Genomic DNA, 17,587 nt, shown 5'->3' on the forward strand with positions numbered 1-17,587 from the left:
TATATCCATATTTTTTTGTTTTGTTTTCACAATTTTCAGCAGACTTTGAATCCGCTAAATAAGGTAGCTGCAAATAGTAATATTTATTAAGAGCTCATTTGCCATCTCAGAATACTTAAATGTATCTACAAAGCCATGAGAGCAAAATAGTAGAAAATGTGTTTCAGTGTTGAAAAACTATAAATGTTTAACAAGTAAGTGCATCAGGAGACGCCTGGGTGGCTCAGTCACTTAAGCGTCAGACTCTTGGTTTTGACTCAGGTCATGATCTCAGAGTTATGGGATGGAGCCCCACATCAGGCTCTTCGCTCAGCAGAGAGTCTGCTCATTGCCCCCCCTCTGCCCCTCCCCCACCCACACTTTCTCTCTAAAATAAATAAATCTTTTTATGTTAAAACAGAAATTGCATTATCGCATTCCTAATGACAAACAAGACAAATTGAAGCCTCCACGAGCTACAAAGAAAAAAATAATGAGGAAAATCTCAGTATAACGAAAAAAAAAAGGGATTTCCAGCAGGGAAAGAGCTGGTGACAGTAGTGACAGGGAGAGCTGGGATGTGGTAACAGGGAAGGAGAGGCGGGTGTTGGAATCTTGACTCCTTGTCTTGAAGGCACCACACAAAGCTGCAGGACCCCTTGGACTGACAGAGCAGTCCAGAGAATATAAGGTATTTGCTCATGTCTAAATACTCTTCTCTTTCTGCCTTGAATACTGCCGGAGCCTAAACAAATAAGATTAAGTCAACAGAGCTTGAAACACGTGTATATGCGTATGTATATCTCCACGTGTGTGTATACATATATGCACATGTAGAGTCAGCACACATGATAGGTAAGTATGTATCTCTATAAAAACATACATTATGACCATTTATCTATGAATAAGTATCTCTATAAAAACATACATTACAACCATTTATCTGTAAAACTCTGTTCCAGTGATGCTTGAAACATCCCACATTCCTCTACAGGTGAACAGCCACCCTACCTACTACACCGGAAGGGGGAAATAAGTAAATATTCCAGTTGACTTGTGCAAGAGCATTCCCTTGATGCAAAATTCCATGGCTTGTTTTCACTCTACTTAATGTGCATATTGAACATAATCCTGAAGATTATGCCGAGGACATGATTTTTCAGTTATTTGCTTGCCTCATGTCTCCTGAAGAATGAGTTGGGATTTAGTGTTAGAAGCAATTATGAGTTTCACACATTACGCTTATAAAGTAACAGAATATGTATTTCTTATACTACCTTATATACTGATCAATGAAGGGAGAACATATAATTTTATCAGTTAACTGTGGCAGCTGGTGAGTACATTTCATTTTCACTCATCCTCCAGGTAATAAAAAATAATGAATACATCACTGTACTTTAGTGTTTTATGTAAATGTTTCATGCAGTTAAAGAGTTATAAAGTCAAAATAAAACGTTAATGGCAGAGAAAGAAAGGCACAGTCTTAGAAGCAGAAGGAGGATATTTTTCTGGTCTGTTATAAATAAGAGTTTTTAGAAAAAAGATTCTACTTTGGTCTAATGGTGCTGATGTTTTAACTAGTTTAGCAGTCAAGCAACTATGGCCCATGAGCTAAACCTGGCTAACAACCTCTTTTGCAAATAAAGTTTTATTAGAACACAACTACAGTCAGACTTTATGTATTTTCTATGACTGTTTTTTGTGCTATAATGACAGAGTTGAGTGGCTGTAACAGAGGTGGTCTGAGATACTACCTGGCCTTTTACAGAGTTCGTGGACCCCTGAGCTAGTCCCTCCCCTGCCTCCTAGAGGGTGTGGAGCAGGTGGCCCTAGGCAGCGGATTGGTCCTGAAACAGCCCTTGCATTGTAGCATCACCATTCAAGGGTATGGTAGGCACAGTCCACACCCCTTTCCCCTCCCCATAGCTGGTTCACCTGTTCTTCAGGAACCCAGAAAAGCACACCCACAGGCCTGTGCCAAGGCTACCTTCCTTAGAACCCTTCTTTCCCTTAACCAGGGGAACCTCCCGTGCCTGCCCCAGGCTTCCCTGTAGCTGCTGGTGCGACAGAGGCTACTGATGCCTGGGCAAAGGCTGCTGATCCTGGAGGCCAAGCACACTAATGTCTGTGTCAGTCGTGCCAATGTCTGATGTTGGGGACATGGTAGATAACCACATTGACAATGTTCCTGCTGTTGCTGCCAGAAACGGCTGTCGTCGCTCATCATACAATGGATGCCACCATTGTCTGCTCATCACACAATGAGTGGTGCCACTGGTTTGTGACTTGCACCACTGTCCGGCCCTGTGGCCAGTGCCAGTGCGGATGGTGCCAGAGAGAAGTAGAGTCAGCTGTTCTTGTGTTCACTCTTTTTTTTTTCCCCCCAAAAAGCAGCCTGGTAAGGTAAAATAAGGTAAGGTAAGGTAAGACTCATCTGGAGTCTGGGAGGATAGGGCCGACACAAATCTCTCCTCGTCCTGCTGAATGATGCTTTATCACGGGACCAAATTTCCACCCCGTTCTCTAGGCCTCACCATCAATTCACTCCCATTAAGTACCCGAGGTCATCCCATAAATAAGTGTGGGCAGGTCCTCCCACCTTGTGACACAAAGGCCCTCCAGCCTTACTCAGGCTTAGCTCTTTCCTAGCCTGGGGACGACGCTAAGCTGGAATGTGTGCATTAGACCGTGGGGTTTAACCATCTCCCTGGACTCTCTCGGCCATGGTCTTCTGCTTGATGCTCTCGAGGACCTTCTAGGAAAATTGCCTGACAACAATCACATTCTAATAGGCTACCAAGTGGGGGGGATATTTTAATTTTCTTAAAAGGACAGCTGCTAAATTCAGCTACTATCTTCTGGAAGGGACTGTGGCTTCATGAGTTCATGGGCATACGCAGTGAGAAACAGTGAGGTCTACCAGTGGTAGAGGAGCCTGGCTCACACTGGACATCTGGGGACGCAGGTATGCAGAGATGGTATTGTATGACAACATGCTGAGCTCCTGTTCAGGGTGAACTGTTATTAAATAAAAGTTCAAAACAACTGGGCTTTTAAATGTGCACATGCACTTCTTAACTGATCAAACCCAGCCAGGGCATTTGGGGGGTAAGCCTCAATCTCTGCTTTTAGATATTCAGGAAAGCTATCACTTACTTGTAGCCATATAAGATAAATCGCATAGGTAAAAAACAGTTCTTCTAGAAATCCTGATTTTCTTCAGTCTTTTTGCATCTTTTCCCGTCGTACACTGCAGAGGTTATTGGAATTGCGGTAAAGTCCTTTGTGAGCATTAATGCCTCGTGCGTCCTGACATATATCCTACAGGCTTCCCTGTTGCTGATGAGGACTAGCACAGTGCCTATTCAAGGGCCCTGTTGGTCCCCCGGGGTCCATGGACCTCTACACTGCATGTACCCAGCAGAGACTGCCCATGGATGACCTCATATGTTCAGGCCTGCTGCCTGGATAATCCCATTGTCTTGGGATTTTGCCTTCCTGGTAATCCCCAGAAGGGCTGAGAATAACCCTGAGGTGCAGGCAGCCAACATACGATGGAAAGAACATTGGACAAGGAGACATGAGAATCCATGGAACATTCTTTCCCCTTCTTTCCCCCAAAGTGACAATTTAAAAGGAATTACAATCCATGGGCACCTGGGTAGCTCAGTTGTTAAGCGTCGGCCTTTGGCTCAGGTCATGATCTCAGAGATTGAGCCCTGCATCAGGCTCCCTGCTCGGCGGGAAGCCTGTTTCTCCCTCTCACACTCCCCCTGCTTATATTTCCTCTCTCGCAGTCTCTTTCTGTCAAATAAATAAAAATCTTTTAAATAAATAAATAAATAAAAAGAAGTAAAAACCATAACCGACATTTGGGAGACACACCATAGTCTGAGCAATCCGTCTAACTTTCACAGAGCTGTGACCTGTTGGGCAAACGAATCCCCTTGTCTGTGCTCTCCCTCCTTTTCCACTTAATTTCCTTTTTGTCTCACTTCTGCTTGCTGAAAATTGTTCTCCCCAATAAAATATTAGCACATAGCTTGTGCCTCAGGCTCTGCTTTCTAGGGAACCTGTTCTAAGACAATCCCAGCAGAATTTTATTTAGGTAGAAAAAGCACGTGTAGTTCAAATGTGTAGCACATGAGTCCTCAAGGTGTTAAACAGTATATAAATTGAAGAGGGTGGGGAGGTAATGGGGCAGGGGAGAAAAATAAGACAAAATAACCTCTAATTCCATCCCTTTCAGTATGGGGCCCTTTCCTGAATCTCAGTTCCCTGAACCCAAAAGAGGGAAAAATCATAGCCTCTGGGCAGTAAGAATGAAATGAGATAATGGATAGGAAGTAAGAGTATGTCGTAGTTAATATATAGATCGCCGAGTCAGGCAAACCTTGGTTGGAATCCCAGATCCATCTTTTACAATCTATGTTAACTCTGGCAAGTCAATATTTAACCTTGATATAACATATAGTTCATAGAAACATTGTGAATTACAAACAAAAGAATGTGTGCAAAGTGCTTAGCACTATGCCTGGAATAGGGCTGCTATTAAATATCATCTATTATTCTTTTTAAAATTATTTGTGAGGTTGAAAGCATTACACTAACAACAGTTATTACTAGCTCATTATAATTTTGATGATTTCCTTTTTCATATGCATTTCCATCATTTACATGAAACGGAAGATATGGCTTTCGCAAATGAAATGATCCCTACAATAGGAATAAATGACCGGATTATAGGATCTTCCATTTAATTCTTGAACTTTTGTAACAATGAGAAGCTATACAATGGTATTTGTGGAACTGAAGTAAATATAATATGGAAATGAGGCCAAAGATTCATGAAGCTTCTTTATGTGTCAGGAACTAGTTATTAAGCAAAGATTTTTATTCAAGGAGCTTATGGTTCAGAAAGAAAGACAACAGTGGTAATTTATTCAACCGAGACAAGATAAATACAAGGTATTATAATACCAGAGAGACACCTAACCTAGTATGAGTGGTCTTGACCAGTTGGGATTTATACAAACAGCCTTTTTAATAATAAAAGCTGACATAGGAGACAGACACATTTTCCTTACTATTTTGAAGAAAAGCAGTATTTTTTAAAGGAATGGTTTGGAAAACAAATTTGAGATGGTCCATCTTTAATCTCATCAAGTACCCAACAAGACTTATCTTCAGCTTGGAAAAAGTTTAGGAGACTGAAAGTTTGAAGAGGAAAAAATGTTAGAAATCAACTTTCCACAATAATAATGCATCTCTTTTAGCCTCATGAATTTCCAGAATCTTCTTTACCTGGAGAAGTGGACGGGAAGCGAATCTAAACTCCTCTTGAAATCTCGTCCCCAAGGATGAAATTTATACGTTTAGGATGAGCTGAGAAGTTGGTCTCAGCGGCAGAAAAACCCACAAGAATCTCTGCCTAGTGATTAGGCACAAAAAGTCAATGATGGCCTACATCTCTAAACACCAGGACAAGTGGATGTTCAACAAATAATAACATTTGCCAGTGGCGCTCATGAAACAAGTCTCTTCCATGCTATGAAAGCAGCAGCGAAACATGAAAAAGATTGAGAGGTGTTCGGTACAAACTGCTCCCCTATATTTGTGTGGTTTCCTTTCCTTTGCCTGGGGGAGGAAAGAACTAAGTAAAAGCACTCACTTATGATTCCTAGAACATTTTCTGTGAGGTGGAAAGTAGAAAACAATAGATATCTATCTTGGTGGAATGAAGACTCTAATAGGTTTATGAGCTCTTTGGATGAAAAAATATATGCTTTATCTCAAGTCTATTTCAAAAAAGAATCAGAAAATTTCCTATACTCTAAATTACACAGATCTCTAGCTCACCCTGCAGTGCAAAAGAAAAAATCATTTTTATTACTAGTAGTAGTCATGGTAGTCGTTTTCATTGGGCTTATTATGAGCTTACTATTGAGCTTTTTATGTGCCAAAAACTGTGCTCAGTGCTTTATATAGCTGATTTTGATTTTCCTAGACCTTGAGAATAAGGCTGGTGGGAGAGATTTTGAGGGGGGGGGGGTGAGATGATCCTTGGAAATGGGAATAAGGGATTGAGAGGTAGGAGATAAAGAAGGAGCAAAAACTAATATATATCTTTTACCTAGGTCACTGATTTTGACCACAAGGTCTTGACCCTTTCAAGACTTCTAAAAAGCATGTAAAATGAATTCCTTAATTGTTTTTCTGAACAACAGGAGGCTGGGGCATTTATCCACTGGCTTCCAACTCCCATTTGCTAAATGTTGTCTCCTCTGAACCTCTGGGCTGCCCCTGCACATGAGCTAAGGGGTGTACCAAGGTTTGAAGACACCTCGGGGCAAAAAGAGAGAGAGAGAAAGAAGCAATGCTTGAGGTAGGGTGTGATCAGTGTGTGTCAAAACCATCCATGAAAGCTTTGGCTGAAATGAGAAGGGGGCCAAGGAGATGCTGCAAAGGCAACAGGAGGGTCTGTGATACAGCTAATTGTACTTAATGTTCTCAATGCCCTATTATACCATCATCATCCCCATTTACTGATACTAATGCCAAGAGAATGAATATAACTTGCCCAACTTCACATAGCTAGTAAATGGTGTAACAGGATTTCACACCCAAGCAGTACGGTCCCAGAACCTCATCTTAACCATCTCATTATGTGCCACCAGTAAAGTATTCTCTACAACCTCCTGTCCCAGACACTCATTTTTCCTGTGTGAAGAAATACACATGCGGGCACGTGCATACACACACACACACACACACACACACACACACACACACACAATTTCCAAGTATAAAACTCCTGGCTAAAAAGACTTCCCTAATTCATCCTCTTGTTTTCTTCTTTCTTTCCTTTATTTTCCTCTAACTCATCTTTGAAAAGGAGGTAGCTTGAGAAATTCAGAGGATTTCATCAACGTTGTCAGTACACTCGGGTGTGGACTGCGTATGTTGCTTCCAGCAAAGGCGTCCAATAAAATTATCCATCAGGACTTCTGGATTGGCCTCCTGGGGTTATTTGCAGAGAAGATATTCCCATCTACAAGGGTATGAAGATTTTTCATAATAATCACACTGCTGCTAAAGCTCCAGGCTAGAATAGCTCCATTATGGAAATCTAAGCATTGTATTGTGAGAATGGAATGAGCTGGTTTACCTAGCCCACTGAGAATGGAACATAAGTGAAACATTCTCTTGGGCTTTTAAGTTTTGAGATGATGCGTGATTTTCAAAAGTGAGAAAGAAAGCCTACTTTACTAGATGGGTGAGTAAGGAAGGCTGTAAATTTTGAAAAAAAAAAAAAATCCCTAGAGAAGTAGCTAACAAAAATACTCTCTATCTCTAGGCTGTGGTAGGTATTGCAATGCACAGACTCATAAGTGAGATGACTATATACGTATCCATCAGATCTGGGATACTTTTAGGTGAAAGGAGAAAGGAGGCACTATTGATAAATTCTAAACATTCTAAAGTTAATGTACCAGTGATTGTGATAGTCAATTTCAACATATATGTGTGTGTATGTATAATTTACACAGAAACTTAAAGACTAAAAATAGCTCAGTGTTTGGGGGCATCTGGGTGGCTCAGCTGGTTGTTTGGCATCCAACATTTGATTTCAGCTCAGGTCACGACCTCAAGGTTGTGACATTGAGCCCTGTCTTGGACTCCTCACTCCCTCTTCTCCTTTCCCCATGCATGTGTTCTCTCTCTGTCTCTTTCTCTAAAATAAATAAATAAAAATAAAATAGCTCAGTGTTTTGATTAAGACCATAAACACTAGAAGTAAAAGAACTCCACTGATGTCATATATGAATTAATGTGTATGGTACTTATTTACTGAATTTCTAATCACATTCATAGTAAATACAAGAGTTTGGTAACAGATCAAAGGAAAAAAAATAGCATAACCCCAGCTTTATATGCATTTATGGTCCAGTTTGGAGGCTAGAGAGTAATAACTAATAAGTAATAATGATTTATGTATCATAGATAATAAGAAGATTAAGAATTAATATTGGATTATGAGTTTTCTGGGGACAAAGAACTCAGTCTGTCATAGGCATGAATACAGTGTAGGGTAACCAACCATCCTGGTTTGTCCAGAATTGAGGGCTTTCCCAGGACACAGAACTTTCAGTGCCAAAACCAGAGATGTTCTAAGTGAATTAGGATGGGCTTCCAGCCTGGCAATAAAGAAATCTCGAGCGGATCCTGGCTTTTCCTCAAAACAAACAAACAAACAAAACAAGTGTAGGAACAGGAATGTGTACACAAACAGGGTTAGTAGATGGTATTCATGTGTACTGAGTTCTGCCATTTCTCAAGTACTTTATATACATCATTATCACAATAAGGGTCTGAGCTAACAGAAGAGGAAACTGAGGCTCAGAGAGTTACTCCCTTTGCCCCAGTCCCCACAGATTGGAAACTGCTGAGCTGAGAGTTGGGTGGTAGTCACCCTGTGCTGTCTGACTCCAAAGGCCCCAAGCGTAAGGAAAGAGGAGGTTCTAAGTTCTTTGCTCAAAACCTCAAAAGAGACAGAAACGTGGAATTAGAATTGAATTCCTCATCCTGGGGAAACCAGCCATGTTTTATTTAGGGAGAGCCATTTTGTTTTTATTAACACACACACATGCCCAAGATAGTTTGCGTGTCTCCCTCCCTCCCGGCAGCTGCTTTGAAGTCGACCAGAAGCTCCAGAGGGAGCCGAGCTGTTTCTAGCAGCTGTTTCTCAAACACCTAACTTCATTTTCAGATCAGAGCTGGGGTTTGAAGCCTTAAAACCTTTGCTGCTTCAATCACATGAGAGCAGAAGCAGCCAAAACCATCAGCGCCTCCCCCAGCAGCCTACGTGAATGCTTCTCTGTGTGCTGGGTGCTTCGGGCATGATGTGGTGTGGGGCTGTCTTGTTCCGTCTGCATCCAAATTCTCTTTTCCTCACTTGCCTCTAACAGACACACACACACACACACAGAAGGAGGCGGTATCTCACTCAAACTCAAGCCAGCTAGCAAGCTCTCCTTCCTCACCATCCCTCCCTCCCGCATTTTTCATTTTATGATTCACAAGTACTTAAATTCCAAAGAGGATAAGAAAAATGACACTTGTCCATCCTAAAAACGCGAAGTTAGCATTCTGTCATGTTTGATAAAAGCATTTTGGAAAGAGATCACGTGTTATAGACAGGTGGGCACTCTTAGTCCCTGCCCAACCACAGTCCCCTCTTTTGCTCTCAGGCAACACCGTGATGACATGGTGTGATCCTTCCCATCAGGTTCATACGCTTTTATTAATATGTGTGTGTCCATAACCAATAGGAAATATCATGGGTAGGTTATTTTTTATTCTTCACTAAGAGCATCATACTGTGTAGCCCTACTTAGCTCTAAAATTTTTACTGAGTATTTTTGTTTTTACAGGTGCAGTCGTGTGAATACATGACAAATTAGCACATTGCTTTTTGTTGCTTTGTGGTCTTCTGTCACATGAACATTACAGTTTCTTTTTACTTCCCAATGTTAAATGCGTAAATTATGTTTCACTCCCTCTTGCCTTTCTGTGCTACAATAACTTTGTGAGGCAGATTTTACCTTATGATCTCCATTGTACGGAGAGGGAAATCGAGGTCGATGTAAATCAGATAACAAGTCAAATGTACGCTGTTAATGAGTGAACTACTGAAACCAGGAAACGGTGCAGAGGAGCATTAAACTTTTTGTTTTCCACACACTATAGACTCCACAAGAAAGTTAGGAAAACGAGTAACACTTCCTACTGGAGTATCGACCAAGAAAGCCTCAATGTTCCCCTCAGCTAGACTAAGTTTTAGACAAGTTTCTTCCTGACTGTTGGCCCATGACTTCCCTTTTCTTAGAGAATTTACTTGAGAAAACTTGGCAATTGTAAATTCTTTCTCCTTCCCTTTGAGATATAAATCTCCTCCCAGCCTCTTGCTGGTTTTGCAGCCCAAGAATGTCTTTCTCAAGGACCTGGGGGCCATCCCTTTGAAATGTAATCATCAAGAATCATGGGATCCCTGTCTCCCAGTCTCTGTAAAAGGACAGAAGCCTCAATTCAAAAAGGGACAATCAGCAGACACAGCTGGTCTAGTCACATTGACCACCCTTGTCCCTAAGGCCCTCAAGGACCTTCCCATGAACTCACACCAGCTTTGGAAGACCCATTTGCCTTTTGTTTCAGCAAAGATGAATTCAATCTCTCTCCCTTATTGCCATAGTCTTCAATAAAGTCTTCCTTGTCATTTTTACAAGCTTCTGGTGCAATTTTTCTCTTATAGGATCTACTCTCTGCCATAAACTTCCTCAACCTAGACTCTCCCTCTGAGAAGGTCATTATCCAAATCAGTCCACTTGCTTCCTCCTTTTCATATTTCCAGTATTTGCTAAAGAATAAAATATGGAATCATGTGGTTTCTAAAATGTTCAGTATCTTTGGTGTTTCCTCAAACCACCAAAGGGTGGAGACATTATTAATATTAAGGACACACCACCTTTTGTCCCCATGCTACCCGTTCTTTCCCTTTTGTTCAAAATGAGGAGTTTTCTCTGGAGCCCGAGCATTGCTGGGATTCCCCCTAATCCACAAGCCCAAAATTGCCTAAAAACCACAACCACAACACACACAGCTGTCTACCAAATGTGATCATCTTCAATTCTGGGCTCTGCAGTTGCATATCTGATCCCTCTTCTGCTCGTAAGAAAAAAAAAAACAACCTGGAGACCACATAGGAGCTATAGGATGCCACCTGCATATGCTGTTTCAGACTCTGTATAAGTGATGCGGTGGCAGAATAAGTCATCCATTTCAGCCTACTGACCTTCATGAAGTACATAACACTCACGCTTGTGGTTATTTCCTGAATGATACCTTCAGTAGAGGTTATTATATGAAGATAAATATATGTGTCCAGAAGCAAGAAGTATTTTCAGAGCAAGCACAGAGCCCTGAATTCTAAGATGAGTGTCTTTTACCTAATATGAGTAACTGAAAGCTTAGAGGGTGGGACAGAGGGGAAAACATCAAGACATACATGGCAAGGAATGACTAAAGGAGTCTCTAGGTCCATTCTGGAGAGTAAAAAATCCAACAACAAATTGTGCTTATTTCTCTACCAAAGAGCAACCTCCTACCCAATCCCTCTATCACATCCCCAAATGAGCTGCCTTATTACTTTGATGGTCAGAATTATCACTTCTTTCTATTTTATTATTATCTTTTTATTTTGTAAAGATCTTTTGGAGAGTAGTTTTAGGTTCACAATGGAACAAGAGGAAAGTACAGAGATGTCCTAATGTAATTCTTACCTACATGCAAGCTCAGCGTCCCCCACTATTTCATCACTCACCAGAAGGACACAGTTGTTACCTAGGATGAACATACACTGATACATCATAATCACCCAAAGTCTGTGGTTTACCTTATGGTTCAATCTTGGGTGTAGTACATAAGCCTCTGGACAAATGTACAGTCATGTATTTTATAATATCACACAGAGTATTTTCATGGCCCTAAAAGTCCTCTGGGCTCTGCATATTCATCTCTCCCACCCCTCAGCCCACCCCAGTCCTGGTAACCACCAACCTTTCTATTGTGACCGCAGTTTGACCTTTCCCAGAAAGTCCTATGATTAGAATCAAACATTAGGTAGCCTTTCAGACTGGCTACCTTCACTTAGTAATATGCAATTTAAGGTTCCTCTGTGTCTTTCATGTCCCTCACATGTGTTTATAATGGGGTAAACTCAGGCAAACCCCCTTTAGCCAGAACCCTTTTCAAAAGCTTTTGGTGAGGCTTAATAGGCTGTAACAAGAAAATGCATGTTTTTTTTCTCCAACATTGCTCCAAACAAGCATATTTTACTCTTTTTCAAAACCTAATGTCTCCATCCAGAGAAAATAAATTGAATTACTCCAGAGCACATGTGGGGCATTAAGCTGGCCCAGGCATCGGGGCTTCTGAGCACATCCCAATAAATGACGCAGAGAGAATCCTGCTGCCTGTTCACAGAAGGGCTCAAGTGGGAGGTCTGAGTGGTTCAGTGCTATCAAGATTCACAGAAATCCTCTCGCCCATCTAAGCCATTTGCTCTTCTACAACGTACTTCTGAAGCATATTTTTATTTTAATAAATCAAGTATTTAAGCCATATTGTAAAACACAACAAAACAAGACTCTCAGCTCCTAAGGATTGTGTGGCCACCTGAGGACAAGATGCTCAGCCTCCCAGTGATGATAGACTGATACAACCTAACCACATATAAGATCAAGGGGTGCGCGTGCGTGTGCGCGCGCGCGCGTGTGTGTGTGTATGTGTGTTTAATCACAGCCAGAGACACTGGAGAAATGTCAGACCCCCCCCCCCCACCACATACCTCAAAGCTTTCAGCAGGAAAGAAAATGCTGATGATCTTCAGTTTCATCCCAAAGGCAAAAGGGAGCCTCTCTAACTTGGCAAAAAAAAAAAAAAAAGTCAAAATAAGGCTATTTTTTTCTCTCCCCAGAGTTACCAAAAAAATTCCCCAGGTGCGAGGCTGGGACACAAAGACAGACCAAAGCTTAATGAAGCAAGTTTGAAGAAAGGGTCTTGTTAAAGTAGCAGATGAGAGGAGGGCGAGTGTTCTCAGCAATGTAGGGGGTTTTTTGGTTTGTTCTTTTGTTTGTTTGGTTGGTTGGTTGGTTTGGGTTTTTTGTTTGGTTGGTTGGTTGGTTGGTTTTGGGGGCTTTTTAGTATAGTTGACACCCACCCAATGCTACATTAGTTTCAGGTGTACAACTTCGTCATGTGAGAAGTTGATAATGATGCTGTGTCCCCGCAAGTGTAGCTCCCATCTGTCCCGTTACATCACGAGTCAGTGTCACTGACTGTAGACCTTCTGCTCTGCCTTTCATTCTCCTGACTGACGTCCCCTGAAACCCGTAGCCTGTGTCTCCCTCTCCCCTCCCCCCATTTTGCCCATCTCCTCAGCAAGGTTTCTAGTGCTGCTCACTAGAAGCATCTGGGAGATGTTTCAAGCTCCCTGCTGCTCAGAACCAAGGACACACTGCAAAACTGCTGCAGAAAGGGCCAGGCATTCCTGTTTCTAAAAAGTTGCCTGGGTGATTCTAACATGCAGCCAAGGTGACATCGTAGATCTGGACAAAATAATTTTCCTGCTCAAGCGTGAATACCCAGGGTGCCTGGGTGGCTCAGTCGGTTAAGTGTCTGAGTTCAGCACAGGTCATGATCCCAGGGTCCTGGGATGGAGCCCCACATCAGGCTCCCTGCTCAGTGGGGAGCCTGCTTCTCCCTTTTTCTCTGCCTGCTGCTCCCTTTGCACGTGCTCTCTCTCTGACAAATAAATAAATGAAATCATTAAAAAAAAAAAGTGAAACACATATTGCAGCCCCAATGTCGGCCTTTTCACTATATTGAACAAAATTAATCTGCATTTATTCATTGCTGTAATCAAAGGCCTGGCACATATCAGGAACTCATTCATAACTGATAAATAAATGAATGAATGATCACCAGTGAGCAAAAATATTACAAATATTACAGATATTCATAAGTTATCATAAAAAATTTATGGAAAAGTTACAAAATATATATGCAAGGTATTCATCACATTGTAGTTCATAGATCTGATATATCAATTATAATGTATCTGTACAACAGAGTTCTGTGCAGACACTAAAATAATGTTGCAGGTTATTTTTTAATATAGGGAGCTGTCCCTGATGTATTATTGATAAAGAAAGAGCACACTAAAAACAGCACTGATAAAATAATAATTTTGACTTAGCAAATAAATTTGTGTGCGTGTTTATGCTTCTACATAGAAAAATCGGAGAGGCATCAACATTAATGTGGTTATCTATGGAAGATAAAAATAAGGACAGTTTTCACTGTCTTCTTGTACTTTTTCTTTATTTTCCTCAGCTCATATTACCTGAAGAATTGCAGCTTCTCCATATGTACATTTTTTTTCCCAGAAGTTGGGAACGACTATATCCCATCCCGACTGCATGTCCTCCTTGACCTCAGAATGCTCACCACCTGTGCATCCAGTCGGGCAAACTACAACATTGGAGGGGGAGAAGCATTATCTTCCCTGCCCTCTCTCATATCTCTAGGGGTCAGCCTCTATCCTTGATGTTGTCACCTCTACTCCCCAAGGAAGTCCCCACTGGAAATTGATGACTTCATTTGATCTGGTACATCCAGTTACATCCATTAAACCTATTTCTTCAAGACATCTGTTTCCCTATGTCTTGGAGCTGGGTTACCTGGTATAACTATTTCTCAGCACACATTAGAGTCATGCCTAGTATTGTCACCCTTCACAGGGAGAGTTGTGTTTTGAGGCCATATCCAAACATGCCAGTGCCTCTAATGTGACAAGACAGTTTCCAGAAACAGGACCGTGGTGAGGACCTTATCTCTCTCTGATAGTGGGAGAGAAGATGTAGTAGAGCGGAGAAGTAAATACCGAAATAATGACAGCTGGAAATATTTGGGTGCTTGCTGTGCCTGATATCGCACAAGCACTTTGAGGGATTAGGGAATATAAATATTATAAATGCACTATGTATGTATAATGCTGATACGTATATGTATGTATAATGTATGTATAATGCTGATTTTCTCATAAATGAGAAAACAGAGCCTTACGGAGTTTAAAACTTGCCCACAGACATATGAACAGTAAGAAGCAGAGCTGGGAGCCTATCACAGGCTTCAGTTTCTCTTCCCTGGCAGACTACACAACAATGTCATATTATGTTGTCTCTGGAGCTTCTAGAAGCTCAGTATAATTCAGTCCTCAATACTGACTATGTTCATTTCTGGGCAGGTAGATATTATGGGTGAATAAAACATGACTGGAGCCCGTTAGGGGCTTATACTGATGTAGCAATTTATTCCAGCCCTGGAAGAAGAAAACCAAAATTCTCAAGTATCTTTTATCTTCTAGACTAGTGATTGTCCAGATGTGGTCCCTTGGACCAGCGTCCCCTCAGGTCTTACTAGCAATGCAAATCCTGAAGCCCCACCCAGACCTACCAGCTCAGCATCTCCCTAGGAGTGGGATCCAGAATCTGTGTTAAACCAGGTCTTCCTGGGGAGAACCACTGCTCTAGGTACCCCATCACGTGTTTCATGGGACATATTTCACTCAATCCTCCAACAGACTCTCAAGATCAGCTCATAATTCCTGGTGAGGAAACAGGCATGGGGATCTGAATTAATGTTCTCCAAAAGGCAGAGCCAGTTAAATGATGGGGCTGGAAATCTAACCAGCCTCTGGTGGCACAGTGTGAATGGGACAGAGCACATATCTGGACTCTGCCACTAGTTCAATGCAACCTTCTTTGTTTGCTTGTGACTGCACTGTCAAAGACACTCTGCAAAGGCATACCAAGGAATAGACTTTAACGGGAAACCAAGATACATGTGGGCACTTATCTCATAATAAGTTCCTACTTATGAAAGGATGCTATAGTGTAATTAGACTCCGGGAGGCCAGGCAAAAAAGAAAAAAGCATGGCTCTTATTTTAACTACTTCTCTGTAATGGAGTGTTGCCGGAGAGTTATTCACACAACAGATGCTGTGAAGATATGTGCTGATTCTGTGGGTTGCTACATAACCCCACTGCAACAGAGCCTCCAGTCCTCACGCACACAGACATAAGTCCTCCCTAAGCAATGTCTGATGCTTGCAGCAGAACTATAAATTGAAGCTAATGGGAGAAAATGCAACTCCTCCATTCAGACTTTCTGAAAATATTTGCCTGCAACGTTTTGTGCAACAGAGATTGCACACATACACACACACACAGACACACACACACACACACACACACGACAGTATTTATTCTGGGTTGCCTTCATTTGGAGAGCCAGATTAGGGAGGGTAATCAAGCACATTTCACTTTTACCTAGTAAATAAGTTAAATGGTCCCTGTGGTTATTCATTAAAACTTTTATGGTATGTTCATCAATTACCAAACAGCTTGAACAAAACAGAGGTAAATTAACTTTCCCAAATCCACATGGCTTGCCAAAAAGAGTGTACTCAAAGCAATTTCATTGGTTTAAAGTTCATCCAAAATACTATTAGCTTGGAGTCCAATTTTGAACTGTCAAGGGGAATATATACAATGGTAATTTCAGATCATTATCATGGCATTCCAATGCAAATGGCCACAATTTAATTCATTATCACTAACATTACATCTTTATTTTGCTACCAACTGGTGACTGACATTTCCAGGACTACAAGAAGCAAATGCTAATTAGGCCATGGTGTACTCTTACCCTTTCTTCTGTCCCTACGTTTTCCCATCTTTAGGGAGACCTGCTGAAGGCTACTTTTGTCCAGCTGCCGGCTTTTGGCATTCCTTTCCACTGCCCTCAGCCAGGCCACCATCCCTGGGATAAGATGATGCTTCTGCGGATTGCCACTTCCGGGCCTCATACCTCTGAAATGGGTCCTACACAATGCAGTGACCCCTTCCTTAAATCACCCACCCAACCTCATTTAGGGACTTGAAAGCTCTCTCCCGGGTGACAGAGCACAGACATTAACATGCACACACTGCCAGGAAAGTTCAAATTTGCATTTAGACTGGACAAAAGGGAAATAAATGGCTTTCTATGCTCTTCCTTGCATCATCAGAGTCTCAAAAATTATTAATCTCTGAAATGATGCCAGAAGGGAACTTCCTCTGCTCCTCTCAGTCATGCTTAGGTAGACTCACTCGATTCATTTCTGAAAGCAAGCCTTTTCACTCTCAACATGAGAGGAGAAAGAGTTGTAAAATCTCAAACAGCTCCAGTAAAATGTCTAATGTGCTCAAATGAAAGCAATTAGTAATTGGAGATCCTCAGATCTCCGGGCTACGAATTCAGGGAAAAGATATAGAACATGAATTTTCTTTCTATTTCCTTGATAGGACACAATAATTCTGCCTTCAAGACAATGCCTCCCTCTAGAAGTTCCACAGGAATGTCATTTATCCTCTCATTATTTAACTGCAACAATAATAATGATGATGATAGATGGTCATTGTGTGCCAGGTCCCACAGCAATTGGCTTTGCATCTTTTTATCTTCAAAACAATGCTACAAGATATGAATTTGGTTACCCATGAGGAAGACAGGGCTGGCCAGTACAAATGATAACAGTGAAGGGTACCTTTTAGCCAGGATGGAGAATACCTTTTGTTGGCTGCCTTCCCCTCATGGTATCACCATCCCCTAAATCACTTTCCCTTCATGACATCACCATCCCCTTCCCGTGTCCCTTGTACTTCCCAACTCAACTCCTTTCATTCAAATCCCTGTGTCAGGGTCTGGTCCCAGGGAACCCAAATTAAGACAACAGAAGAAGGTATGACCCAGGAATTAAAAATGTATGTGCCCCATGTGGCAAATGTGGAATGTAGCATGGATAAATAAACTAATCCAGTATTACTAGACCACAAAGTAGAGTAATGCGTGACAAGGAATTTAAAAAAAATGGATATATTTGAAATGCTTTTCTCTATACTGAAATCCAGCTGGTCTAGAAAGCATTTCTCCTTTCACAGG

The sequence above is a fragment of the Martes martes genome, assembly GCF_963455335.1.
Source record: "Martes martes genome assembly, chromosome: 17".
Taxonomy (NCBI): Eukaryota; Metazoa; Chordata; class Mammalia; order Carnivora; family Mustelidae; genus Martes; species Martes martes.